We start from the raw sequence: 12,703 nt of genomic DNA, 5'->3' as shown, positions 1-12,703 counted from the left end.
AAGGGATGATAACTGTTTTCTAAATATACAGTGTATTGTATGGAGTTACAAGATGGCGAAGTGAGTGTTTGTAAAATGACGTCATATATATGACGTCATTTGAAAAACGATTAACAAGCGCAAGTGTTTGTTTGGCAGCAAGGCCACGTGTTGTCGTTATGGTTATTGCGTATCACAAATGGTATGACAAATGGTATGAGTTAAATTATTACAGAGTGTATGATTATATTAATGAGTGTAACTTAGGGACACTCTGCAAAGTTGAATACGGGTGTGTGTATGAATGGAAGAGTGTGCACCTGTGTGCATGTGGATGAAAGTGAATACATGAAGCATATAGCATACTTTGATATACTTGGAAGTGAAATTAAGATCATAAGCTAAGGTATTTAGCAGACCAGTAACACCATGTGGATAAATATTGCGAAAAGACATGTGATCAAATTTAAGGGTCAACATGCTGACGTCATAAAATACGGCGTCACAAACCAGAAGGGGAGATAACTGTGGCGAAGATCAAAGGTCGTAGCGGGGGCAAACACCAAAATATACCAAACAAATAAAGGGTTATTCCACAGGCTACATTCAGAAATGTTGACACTTTGAAATGGGATTCGAAATTTGTGAACACATTTCAGAGACATGACTCTAATCATAGATAGATAGATCTTCTTTATTTCCTCCATTTCATGAAGAGTACAAGGTATACAGTGAAAAGACAACATCTATAGTATAAGTGTGCACACACATACATATGTATATTACATATATGTCAGAAGTAGTTCATATATTTCAGAGACATGACTCTAATCATATGGGTTTCATGCGCCTTCAGAAGAAATGTCGAAAAGACTAAGTTAATAAGAAACACACTACGACGCGTCGCGAAATACATCTACACTTACATGACTTACAGTCAAGAGAACTACAAAGATATCAACTTATTTTTATGCTTGCATGTTGTCTGCATTGTGGCCGATGTTAACGATATTGTCGTAGAAATTCTCTGGGCTGTTTCTTCTGTCTAGCTCCATGTATATGTTACTGCGCTGGGAGATAGGAGCGTTCAGAGAACTCTCTGTGGGCGTCGGTGGAGCCGGATGACGTTGTGTGCAATCATCCTTAGATGATTTCATCTTTCTGCGCCTGCAAGAAACGACGACGTCCTTCAAAATGACGAGCAAATTTAATCATTTTCTCTGTCAAAAAAAGGATTGATACCAATGCTGTGATGTTATTATGGTTTAATTGTTCGTGGTTGATCATTCCAAAGGAAAATGGCAGCATAGTGATATAAGGCACTGGGACAGATTGAAGGTAGTTGTGGGTTTGTCAACAAGACGTCTCCGAACACGATTTGTTTCAGTCTGCCTACTTTGTGTCTCACTCCCATATCACCCACCACACAGACAACCACAGGAGGATGTAATACTTACACATAGAGAACATGTCCAATGAAACCAACCAGCAGGGACACAATGATCACCCCACAACACACTCCCACAATCATCGCAGCGTCTGGAAACATATAACAAATCAATACCACAAACTAAACTTTGAAAACTTTATAGTTATCCGTCACCAAAAGTCTTTGGGGTTTTGTTCTAGAATGGACATCACTTATATACAAAGTTTAATGTCTCTAAAACATTTTAAAATATATTTTCTGTACATTTCATTGATATCAAGTATGTTCATAGAAGGTGTTTTTTCAAAGTGGTTAACCTCTAAGACTGTATCACTTCGGGTTTTCCTCCCTACTCAAGCTGCCAGTCTGTGATTTGACAGAGATACTGTTCACTCAATCATAGAGTGAACAAATTGAATGTAAAAAGCACAACGCCACGGACATTACGGAAACGCAACCGTACTTGACCGATATCTGTCCACCCATGTGCATCCGTATGTTGCAGTTGCACACTCCGTCCCAGGCTCATTTAATATATTTTCATGTCAATGACCCCACGTTTGGTGGCATGCATCAGGTTCTAGGGTGTTTGAAGCAAAACTGACGTTCTGACAGCAACACCCAGTTCCATAACGAACTCACACCAACATGGTCCTGAAGGAACGTACACGTGTGAATTGATGCACATTGGTCTGAGCCTAAAACTGGGTTTTTAATGTCGCTAATAATATGTAACACACTAGTTTACATTCACAGAGGTGCTACTTATACAAGTCACTTACTGTCATTAAATAGTGGACCTTGGAGTGGTGTTTGACCACTAATCGTTGGTGTCGTCCCTAAAAAAAATACAAGCAAATATGTATACATGAAAAATGTGATGATACTTCAAATACATGTTTCAACATTCTGGTAAAGAGATCCCAATCAATCACAAAATGAATGCATTTTGCCCTTTTTTAAATAGTTGGAGGCATAATACTAATTTGTGTTGCCAAAATCGCACGAAGTAGTGATTCATGTTCCAGTCCCTGAATATGAAGATTATGGGCACAAAGGGTCCATGTAATTGTCAGTGTAGTTTGGCACAAAAACACAACATCACTGACATAAAAAACAACAACCATACTTGACTTAGACTTTGCACGTGCATTTTGTGCACCCATGTCACACATCGTTGGTCACTTGACAGAAAAGGGCAACGACTTTGTTAATTGGAGAGCAGCCAGGCAAATGGTTGAAACCCGGAAATTAGTTCGTCGGCCATTGCTAGACGCAGTACTCGGTACAACACCACAGGAGACGTTTCTTATGTCCAACCTCCAGTGCTTCACGTGCATCCATCTGTTACACGTGCACACTCAGTCCAAGGCTAATTTTCATATCTTTGCATGTCAATGCCTCCAGTTTGCAGACATGCATCATGTTCCAAGAGGGTTACATGAGCTGATGTCTGCGTTCAATGACTATAACTCACATAAACACCTGAGTGAAAGAATCATCTTGACTTATCATGTGCACAACCATCTGCTAAAACGTAAAAGTGCAAATTGATTCAAACTGATTCAAATTTCACGTTGCTTTTTTTATGCTGCGAAATATACTATATACAATACATAAACATTCACAGAGTAAATAATAAAATACTCACTGTCATCAAACATCGGACCTTGGAGTGGTGTTTGAAAACTAATATTTTGTGTCGTCTCTGAAAAATATGAGCAAATATTAATTGATATTGAGTTGATACCATGACTGCCAATATAAATGCAACATATTTCTTTAATTCCATTTTCTGGATTTTCGTTACAAACCAGCGAAGTAAACAAGCGCAAGATATGTTTTGAATCAACGATCATTCATTGGAGTAAATCTTCCATCTTCCAAAATTATGCATTAATAAGAAGTATATCTAGACTGTATAAAATCATATCAAATCGTTAGATTTATCTAAAACTAGTTTGAGAGCATGATAAAACACACTATTTTTCAGAAACACAATATAAAAACGGGCTCTGGATCGCCAGCAACTGAAGGCGGATCACCATATTAGGGACCATGGGGACTTACAGTACTTTTTTCTACCTGCATGGACTCCAGCAGGGTTTATATCATCCCTTCAGGTGTTAGCAAATTATTGGCACATTAAGCCAAACATTAAAAGAACACGTATTCTACGATTATAAACGTGGTAGGAATAAATCGACTTTGAATGACTGTGGTCTTACATCCCCTCTCCAGGAGACAATTCTTTTGCACTACTTCAACCCCCTTCGAGGATACAGCCACTAACAATCTCAGTCATCAAATTTATTCTGCCAATTATAAAAAAACGTTTATTTCATACACAGCATATCAATCAAAATTTATGTAACAATTCAATTTCTTTGAAGAGAAGAAGAATTGAACTTGGTTATACTCACGTGTATGATCTGGAGATTTGAAACTGAAGCCTCCATTGTCGATGCGATAAGTACTGTATCCCAGGACACCGAAGGGGGTATTTGAGCGGATGAACGTTGACGAACCAACTGTGCATGTCCCTACTTTATATTTCGTTCTTGGGATTGGTGTCCAGTCCACGTGAATATTGTTCACTGTAGATCCGTAGCGACGTTCAACGTGCACGTTGTTACTTCCTTTATCTGTCAATATTTGTAAAGTACCACCATAGGTTAGTGTACTTTGTTTTGTGTGGTATTTAACGGGTGGTAAGACAGTGAACAAACCTTGCTTGAAGTACCCGCTTGGCGCTGCAACAATACACAGTGTTGTCATAACTGGATGTGTGCTATTGAAGTAGAGATGTGTACGGGGTCCATATCGCTTTTTGTACACCCTTGTGTCACCAACAGATACTGTAGAGCCGCCATTGAACCTGATCTGAGTGTCACTGTGGTCGGTGACGACCTGAAGCTGGTATGGCAAGGAACTGTGATATCGTTCCGGACTATTATCACGAATTGCAACAACATATTCATGTCCATGATGGATGTTTGGGAGAAGTTGTTCATAGGCAATGAGACGAATGGAAGAAGAGGCTTTATATGTCGCAGTGTAGACGGCGATAGTCTCTTCGGCAGCTACTACTGTTCCAGTGAGATCAGATGAACTGTTGATTGTGAAAGTTTGGTACTTCATTAGTGTGAGGCTGAGCGTGTCTCCGTGGGTGTACGTTTTGTTGTCATAGGTTACATCACCATCCAGTCTAAATGTGATGTCCACATTCGTCTTCTTGCTGTGTGTGGCAATCACCATTAATGAGATGTAGCCACCAGAAGGATGACAAGACGACATGACGTATTTTGTCCCTAAAGCAGAGATGGGTAGTGGAGAGAAACGAGTGTAGCTGCCGTATCCATTGATCTGAATATCAACACTCTCTACATGGACAAGGATAGTTTTATTTTGAATACCATTTGTTGTGTTTACAAAATATTGGGGGTAGAAATTGTCGGTGTTGAATGGTTTGACTTGTCGAGACCAGATCTTCCCTGTGTACGGATCCTGTACCTGCCATTGTCCTCCTTCCTCGCCAGTTGATGCACGTATTGCAGAGCTGTATTGAAATCTTGTCAGAGCCATCAGGTATGTTCGTCCTACTCAAGAAAAACAGGAAGTATAGTCAATTATCACTTCTAATGTAAACTGTGGTAGAATAGCTTTTCATATGCATTTGCATTTTTCCTTGACTCGCATCCAACCATCACAACATGTTACATACAAAAGTGCACAATTGTTATTAGGATTAAAGTGTTTCATTGAAAACCTCTGGACATATTTGATTTGCTGGAGATTGTGGAGATCAGTGAAACTGTCTCATATAGTGAACCGCAAAAGAAACGTCACCCCAAGTTCCATTGCATAAAAAGTTGTCATTTAAATATCTGGGTAATTTTTGTTAAAGTTTGATGACAAAAAAGTTTGAAATTTGATGACAAAGATGACAATAAAACCGATCGCCAAAAGGCATCACGGCAACGGCAATGGTAACCCGATTCACGTGAGTTCCGTGCAAAATGAAATGGACATGTGTTCCCCCATTTCTTGCCCTTTAAAAATCCAGCCAGATCGGATAACATCCATTCGTTATTGAATTGCTACCACAGGCCAAGATTGACAAGAAATCAAGGACACTAAGCCCTTGGAGGATTGCAAGTTGCAACAAACGGCCCGGCAAGTAGCCAATGCATTTCAAGTCCACGTAAGATGAGTGAGTGAGTTGGATTTAAAGCCGCTTTTCACAGTATTCCAGTTATATTGCAGCAGGTCAACTTAATGTGGGAGGAAAGCTTGAAGTGATGCAGGTCTTAAACGTTTACCACTTCGGCGAAACCCACGACCACGGGTATGGTGCTGACAAACCTAGGAACATAATTGGGGTGAACCGGGATTCGAACCAACATTCATATGTATCTGATGTGCCCAAGGGACGCAACTCTGCACAGCGAAATGCGGCGCCTTAGACGACTGTGCCACACGTGCCCCCCGTCCACGTAAGGACCATATACAGGCTCCAGCAACGGTGCAAGACCACCAACACAACAGATGACCGACCACGTAGTGGAAGACCAAGGGTCACCATCCGACGTCAGAATCGTCAGATTGTGCGACAGCATCTTCAAGATCGCTTTGTTAATGCCGCGGAAACTGCTCGACAGACCATGGTGACACACCAGCGACACATTAGTGCGGACAACGTGCGTCGACGATTGACGAGCAGACACCTCCACTGTCACAGGCCACGCCGAGGACCCATTCTGACACCACGTCATCACCGGGACCGTCTGCAGGTGGGCAACACAGCACCAACATTGGCGCCACCAGCTTTGGAGAAGAGTCCTCTTCTCAGACGAGAGCCGTTACTGTATATCAATAGCAGATGGCAGAGAGAGAGAGAGAGAGAGAGAGAGAGAGAGAGAGAGAGAGAGAGAGAGAGAGAGAGAGAGAGAGAGAGAGAGAGAGAGAGAGAGAGAGAGAGAATCTGGCGACGCTGCGGGGATCGTTAGTCGGATGCTTGTGTTGTTGAGAGAGACTCGTGGGGTGGTCCGAGCATCATGGTGTGGGGTGGTCCGAGCATCATGGTGTGGGGTGGAATTGGTCTTGCATAGAAGGTCCAGGGAGAGGCAATGGTGTCACAGCAGCTCGGTACAATGATCAAGTCTTGAGACCACACGCCATACCTCATTTGGCACGTCGCCGCAACCACAAGTTTCAGCATGATAACGCCCGGGACCACACTGCGAGAGCAACAAGAGACTTCCTCCAGCTGAATGGCATCAGAACCATGCAGTGGCCTGCCCTCAGTCCCGATGTAAATTCCATTGAGCACCCCTGGGACAAGACTCAAAGACGCCTATGGCCTTCATCAACCCCCTCATCCATTCCATGTATCGACGTTGCACGGCAATCATCAATGCACATGGCGGACACACGAGATACTGACTTGTGATGCCTTTTTCTTAGAGACTAGTCTTGTGTTTCACTTTAAGAACATTTGACACTTTAATTTCAACCTTGATGGTCCATTTTGCCAAGTTTGATCTTTTTAATATGTCTCAAAGTATGTTTACAGTGTTTGGACAAATAAGTGAATTTCATTTGCGGTTCAGTATATTTAGATCGATGCAGAAGGGTTCAGAGTGACAAAAACACTATCCACAAGACTATGACAAGTGGAACAAGTTCCTAAAGTCAACTCTCCCTTTATGTCGGGCAACATTCCATCAGCTTGTGGGGCATTTCGCGTCTACATTTCACAACTTTTGAGATACAACTGAGCATGCTCTTTCCTCAAAGGTTTCAAAAAGCATCACACGACGCTTGCTTGAAAGGGTCACAATATTCAAGGCCTCATTCAGGCTTTCAAGAAGTTTTATGGTACAAATGTGAAAGACATTTCCAAACTAGCTAATTCTAAAATTGATGTCCGATGCAGTACACCATTTTGACCACATGATCCTGTTTGTTTGACAGAGGAGGAAGAGAGGCTTATGTATGATTATGGGAAGGAGGTTTATTTTTCAGTGAATAAAAGTGACAAACAAATAACAGTAATCATAAATAATACCAGCTAAAAGAGTCAATTGTACGATTCCGACTGTATCATAAGCATATGTTTATGAATGACAACCACATAGTGATGACACCAGGTGTTCGCGAAAAGGTCGGTGTACCCCCCCCCCCCCCACTCATCCCCACTCCCCGCCCCACTCCACACACACACAACCCGTGGCACTCATAATAAACACATGCAACTGCAAGTCAATTATTCACCTGAGAAAACACCGGAACATATTATAGTACTAGTCAAAATACGGAATTGCATTGGACATTTTAATTAAAAAAAATACATACCTCTGAAAGAATTTGTTGCTGCTTCCTGCAGTGACAAGCTGTAGCGGTAATAGTAATAGGGATTTGATCCAGTATAATACGTCAGGACAGTAAAAGGGTGGTCAGAGGAAATGGAGGTATAAAAACTGGAATCTGCCGATGTAACAGTTCCTATTTTGTAGCCACTGCCTAATAATTCCCCCCAGTCCACGGCAATGTGGTATTGGTTCTTTTTCTGAATCACAACCGAAGCTCTCTTCTGGGTACAAATCTTGAGACCAAGAGAAGACCTCCGATATGGCACAAATTTGACGGTGTGATTGACATACGAATAAACAGGTGGAATGGTAGCAAAGACACTTTTTGCACCATCTCCTCTTATTAGAGTCACCATAACCGGTCGCGTTGCACTTACATGAAGACTCCCGTACAGTGGTCGTTGATAGAAACGTTTCTCACCAAGGGAAATTGCTGTTCCACTATTGAACTTGATCCGCGTGTCACGTTGCTCTGTGGTCACCTGAAGTTGACTATTTCTTCCAGTAGTTTCAACAACAACAACAACAACAAATTCCTGGCCGTAATGTTTAACAGGAAGTAGTTGATCATATGCTGTATGTGTGTCTTTGTAAATAATCCCAGCATAGACGGCTATGCTTTCCTTCGCACTGATCACAGTTCCATTGATATCATACTGGGTGAGTATCCTCAGTATTTGATAGGTACCAAGGCCAATGGAAACACTATCGCCGTCTCTGTAGTTCTGACCGTTGACGTTTACATACCCTTGTACAATTTTCAAACTGATCTCCACATCGGTGCTTTGGTTGTTTGTTGCCACCACAAGTAGTTTCTGATACTGCCCAGTATACTTACTATCAGATGGCACTATGTACTTGGTTCCTAGTGCAGATATTGGCAGGGGAGAGAACCTACTTTCACCACGTACTTCTATTTGCATATCAGCATCGCTGGCACTTATAATAATGGCCTTGGGTTCAATAGAACTTTCAATCTTCATTTTTTCATCAATAGACACTGTGCCAGAACCGAATGGTCTACACTGTGTTGATGTTCCATATGCGAAGTGAGGATACTGTACCTGTAATAGACCTCCAGTCTCTCCAGCTATTGCATAAACATAGGTGTTTCTCGTCTTGTATGCCATAACTGCCAGGAAGTCTTCACCTGTTGAAGTTAAAACAAGATTACAAAGCCGCGTATATTCCAAACATCCTGTACAGAAGGAGGTGCTCAAAGAACCAATAAAGGATAAAACGAAGTCGGATAAAATAAAACATGTGTAACCAACCAATAAATAAACCGATGTGACTACCTGAATTTACAACAGACAAGGATCAGCGGCTTTGTTGATGCTGATCCATCGTGCCCCGAGGGCGTGTGGCGCTGCTCGTAATATCCAGCATGGGTTTGCCTGGTCCATATTCGATTAGTAACAGTCCGCTGTGATATTTATAAATAATGTATGCTGACTGCGGTGGTAAACAACATTAACTCACTGTCAAAACCAATATTATTTTGGACACAAGGAAGCAAACAAACAAGGGTAGGAAAAATCAAAATACGACTTCGGAAATGTTTAATAACTATAATATTATTATAAACTGACAGCCAAAAAAACGTTACCAACGGTATTTCTAGGATAAAATATGACCAACACAATTTGAAGCAGCAATAACAATTGTATTGTACAAATTCATCATTCAGAACAGAAAAATGCAACTTTACCAATTCAACAACAAAGTCCTTGACCTCCAACAGGGACATTTCTTGACAAGGGGTCATTCGTCCAGCATTCGATCAACAACATTGGTTACAAATTTAAGGTGACGACGGCCCAGACCGTTCAATACGGGATATGACCTCCATGAGCGGCAATGCATCTTCGAATGCGGCGTCGAACTGAGAGACAAGCGTCCTCACATCGACTGCAGGTATCCGATTCCATTCCTCACGGAGGGCAACGATCAACGCTTGTCTCGGGAAGGGAGGATGTTGACGTTTCCGAAGACGACACCCTAGCTGGTCCCAGAGATGTTCTATGGGTGACAGATCTGGTGATCGAACTGGCCACGGCAGGACAGTCACGTTGTTGGCGTTGAGGAAGTCTGTAGTAATACGGGCTTTATGGGGTGTGGCGTTATCTTGTTGGAACACTGTCCGTTGTTGACGCTGGATGAAAGGAAGAACCACTGGCCGTAAGATATTGTCAATGTAGCATTGTGCTGACAGATTGCCTTCGATGATGACAAGTTCTGTGTTCTCGTCCCCGCAAATGCCGCCCCAGACCATCACACTCCCGTCCCCGTAAGGTTCCACCTCCTGGACACAACAAGAAGCCGTGCGTTCACCACGTCGTCGATAAACTCGCGTCCGCCCATCAGGTTTGAAGAGTTGGAACCTGCTTTCGTCACTAAACAGCACTCGCCGCCATTTCCTTTGTTGCCATCGCTGAGTTTGGCTGCAGCACGTCAATCTGGCACGTCGATGTTGACGGGTCAAGGTCATGCCCTTGAAAGGGCGATAAGCCCGGAGACCAGAATGTCGTAGTCGGATGTCCTAAGCTGTTGGCAGCTGATGACGTCACAGTAAGAAATCTGTTCCTCAGATGAAGTACCCGTAAAAAGCGGTCATCCTGCGGGGTCGTGACCTTTGGTCTGTCACACTTTGGTCTGTCTGCGGTTCTGCCAGTCTGTCTGAGACGTGCGACCAGTCTGGTAATGGTCATTTTGGAGCAGTTCATGTTAATGGAAACCGCTCTCTGTGTCGCTCCTCTCTGCAGCATACCTATGGCTCTCTCCCTCTGGACATCGGTCAGTCTTGGCATGTTCGTTGGTGTTAATCATCGCAACCAATGATAGTGAACAGATCCGTGCGTAATTTATACCCGGAAATTGCACGATGATTTGGAAAAGAATGTTTTAAAAAATTGCTGAAAAACACCAATATCTCCCAAAATCCGTAAAGCACGTGCAAAGAACGACAGAGAGCATGAAGGCTGTATTCGTGAGATGTGTTCTTTACTGTTTTTGAACAGGTTGGCATCTTTGTTTCAAAGTGGCAAATCAGTTAATGTTGGTAACGTTTCTTTTGGCCCTCAGTTTATGACCAAGTCACGACGTGTATTAAAAGGACGACATGACAGATGAGGGAGTGTATCTCCATAAATAGCGCACAATTACATGACAGAGTCGCGATCCTCCCAACTGATCTTGAATGATATGACGTCAACGCCAGGGAATATCGAGTCTCGATTATCTGCCGTAACAGATTTCACCGGGCTCTTTAAAGGCAAAAAACAGTGATGACATCAGGTTTACGAGAAGGGCACGCATGTCCTGTCCTACCGGTCGCACCCGCCATAAAATTTGCATAACAAACACGTTTCAGCTGGCACATGTCCAACTAGATATTTCCTCGCCTGCTTTCTTTTCAGGAGATCCAAAGTGCTTTGTTTCTTTTTGTTTATTCCCTGAAGATAATATTGTAAACATTTCAGTCTCTATACAATTTGGGACAAGGATAAGGCTCACGTATGATATTATTCATCGTGTCGAATATTTGTGTGTCTGTCCTAGCTGTAAGTTGTTTACTTAATCGTTGAAACTAGTTATTTAAGGTTGTAAAGGACCCCAAACTGACACTTGGCTTTGCAGATATTTTTAGTTTGTTTGCTGTTTAACGCTGCTGTCAACAGTATTCAAGTAGTGTAACCAGTAATCCATGCTTGTAAAAGTCGATTAAACTGATTTTGAGGTCAGACTTTGTGATGTGGACGATTGTGTTTCATCGATACTCGATTGAGTTGATCATTGCTCGTGCGTTTAGCTATGGTTGTATGGTCCAGGTCCATTATCCTAATTATATGCCAAGACAGACGAGTGGCTGATACTGTGAGCTACGATCCACGCAGTCGGTGGACGTCGATACACTATCAACCAACTCGGCGAGTGTGACCAGCTGACTCGACATATACACAGCTTGCTCGGGTCAAATCTAACCAGGTACTGAAGTGATTACTAGAGGCTTCAAATTCCTGAGGCATTATATTCGACTCTCACTTTCAGCAATTTTTCTCGATATTTCGAAAACAAACAAGTTTAAATCTTGAACAACTTTCTTGAATATTAGTTGTAATTCATCATTTCGTCAACAGTAACAAGTTCCATGTTTCAAAAGAGCTACTGGCCCGTACTTACCACTGACACAATGCATTGCCAGAAGGAGCAGCGCCAAAGGAAACATTTTGTCAATCATCCTTGCAACACAGGGACGAAATTCGACAGCTCTCCCCAGTTACAATGCTGTGTGAAACCAAGCATAGGTATGTGGTTTGAAATATACTGTTGATACTGTAAGTAATGAGGAACAAATTGAGAGTTCATACCGACTCATGCCCAAACATGGGCATTTGTATATCACTCCCCTCCTTGTTTAAACAACCCAAAGGACCGCCGTTAAAGTAAACACGTTTTTAAGAAAACAGCAGAATAGGTGTCAGTGTATTGTACAACCCAGCCATATTGATTATGTCAATAGAAAATGTCGAGTGATTGTTGACATCTGGATTGCAACTGTTCAGCGTGTGTCGTCGCATACATCTATTTATAACTTATCAGGACGAGGGGTTGACATCCTACCACCAGTAGGCAAGTCGTCTAAAGCGTCGCGATTGGACACGGAGAGTAACGTCCCTTATAATTGTCAGAAAGATATGATCGTGGTTTTGAATCCGGGTTTCTACAATTGGTAGAGCCATACCCTGCCATCAAACTGACACGACTGAAAAACTGCCTAAAATGGCACATCCACACATTCTCTCTGTGATAAGGGTTAGGTTTTGTCGTTTTTTTTAAGATGTGGCAAGGAAACTGTGAAGAGTATCTTGAGCTGTGTGTTCAGTTGAAACACACATTTTGCGATCAAGTACATGTATGG

At 42.3% G+C, this 12,703-nt stretch overlaps 1 pseudogene; it reads right to left on the bottom strand.

The window, feature by feature from the left end:
- Nucleotides 1–947: 947 nt before the first annotated feature.
- LOC139477052 (uncharacterized) lies at nucleotides 948–12,010 on the bottom strand (annotated as a pseudogene).
- Nucleotides 12,011–12,703: the final 693 nt, after the last annotated feature.

This window comes from Haliotis cracherodii, unplaced genomic scaffold (assembly GCF_022045235.1).
Source record: "Haliotis cracherodii isolate W230 unplaced genomic scaffold, xgHalCrac1.p SCAF_30, whole genome shotgun sequence".
In the NCBI taxonomy this organism is placed as follows: Eukaryota; Metazoa; Mollusca; class Gastropoda; order Lepetellida; family Haliotidae; genus Haliotis; species Haliotis cracherodii.
Note: the sequence above shows the minus strand (reverse complement) of the source record. Positions and strands in the feature narration are given on the sequence as shown.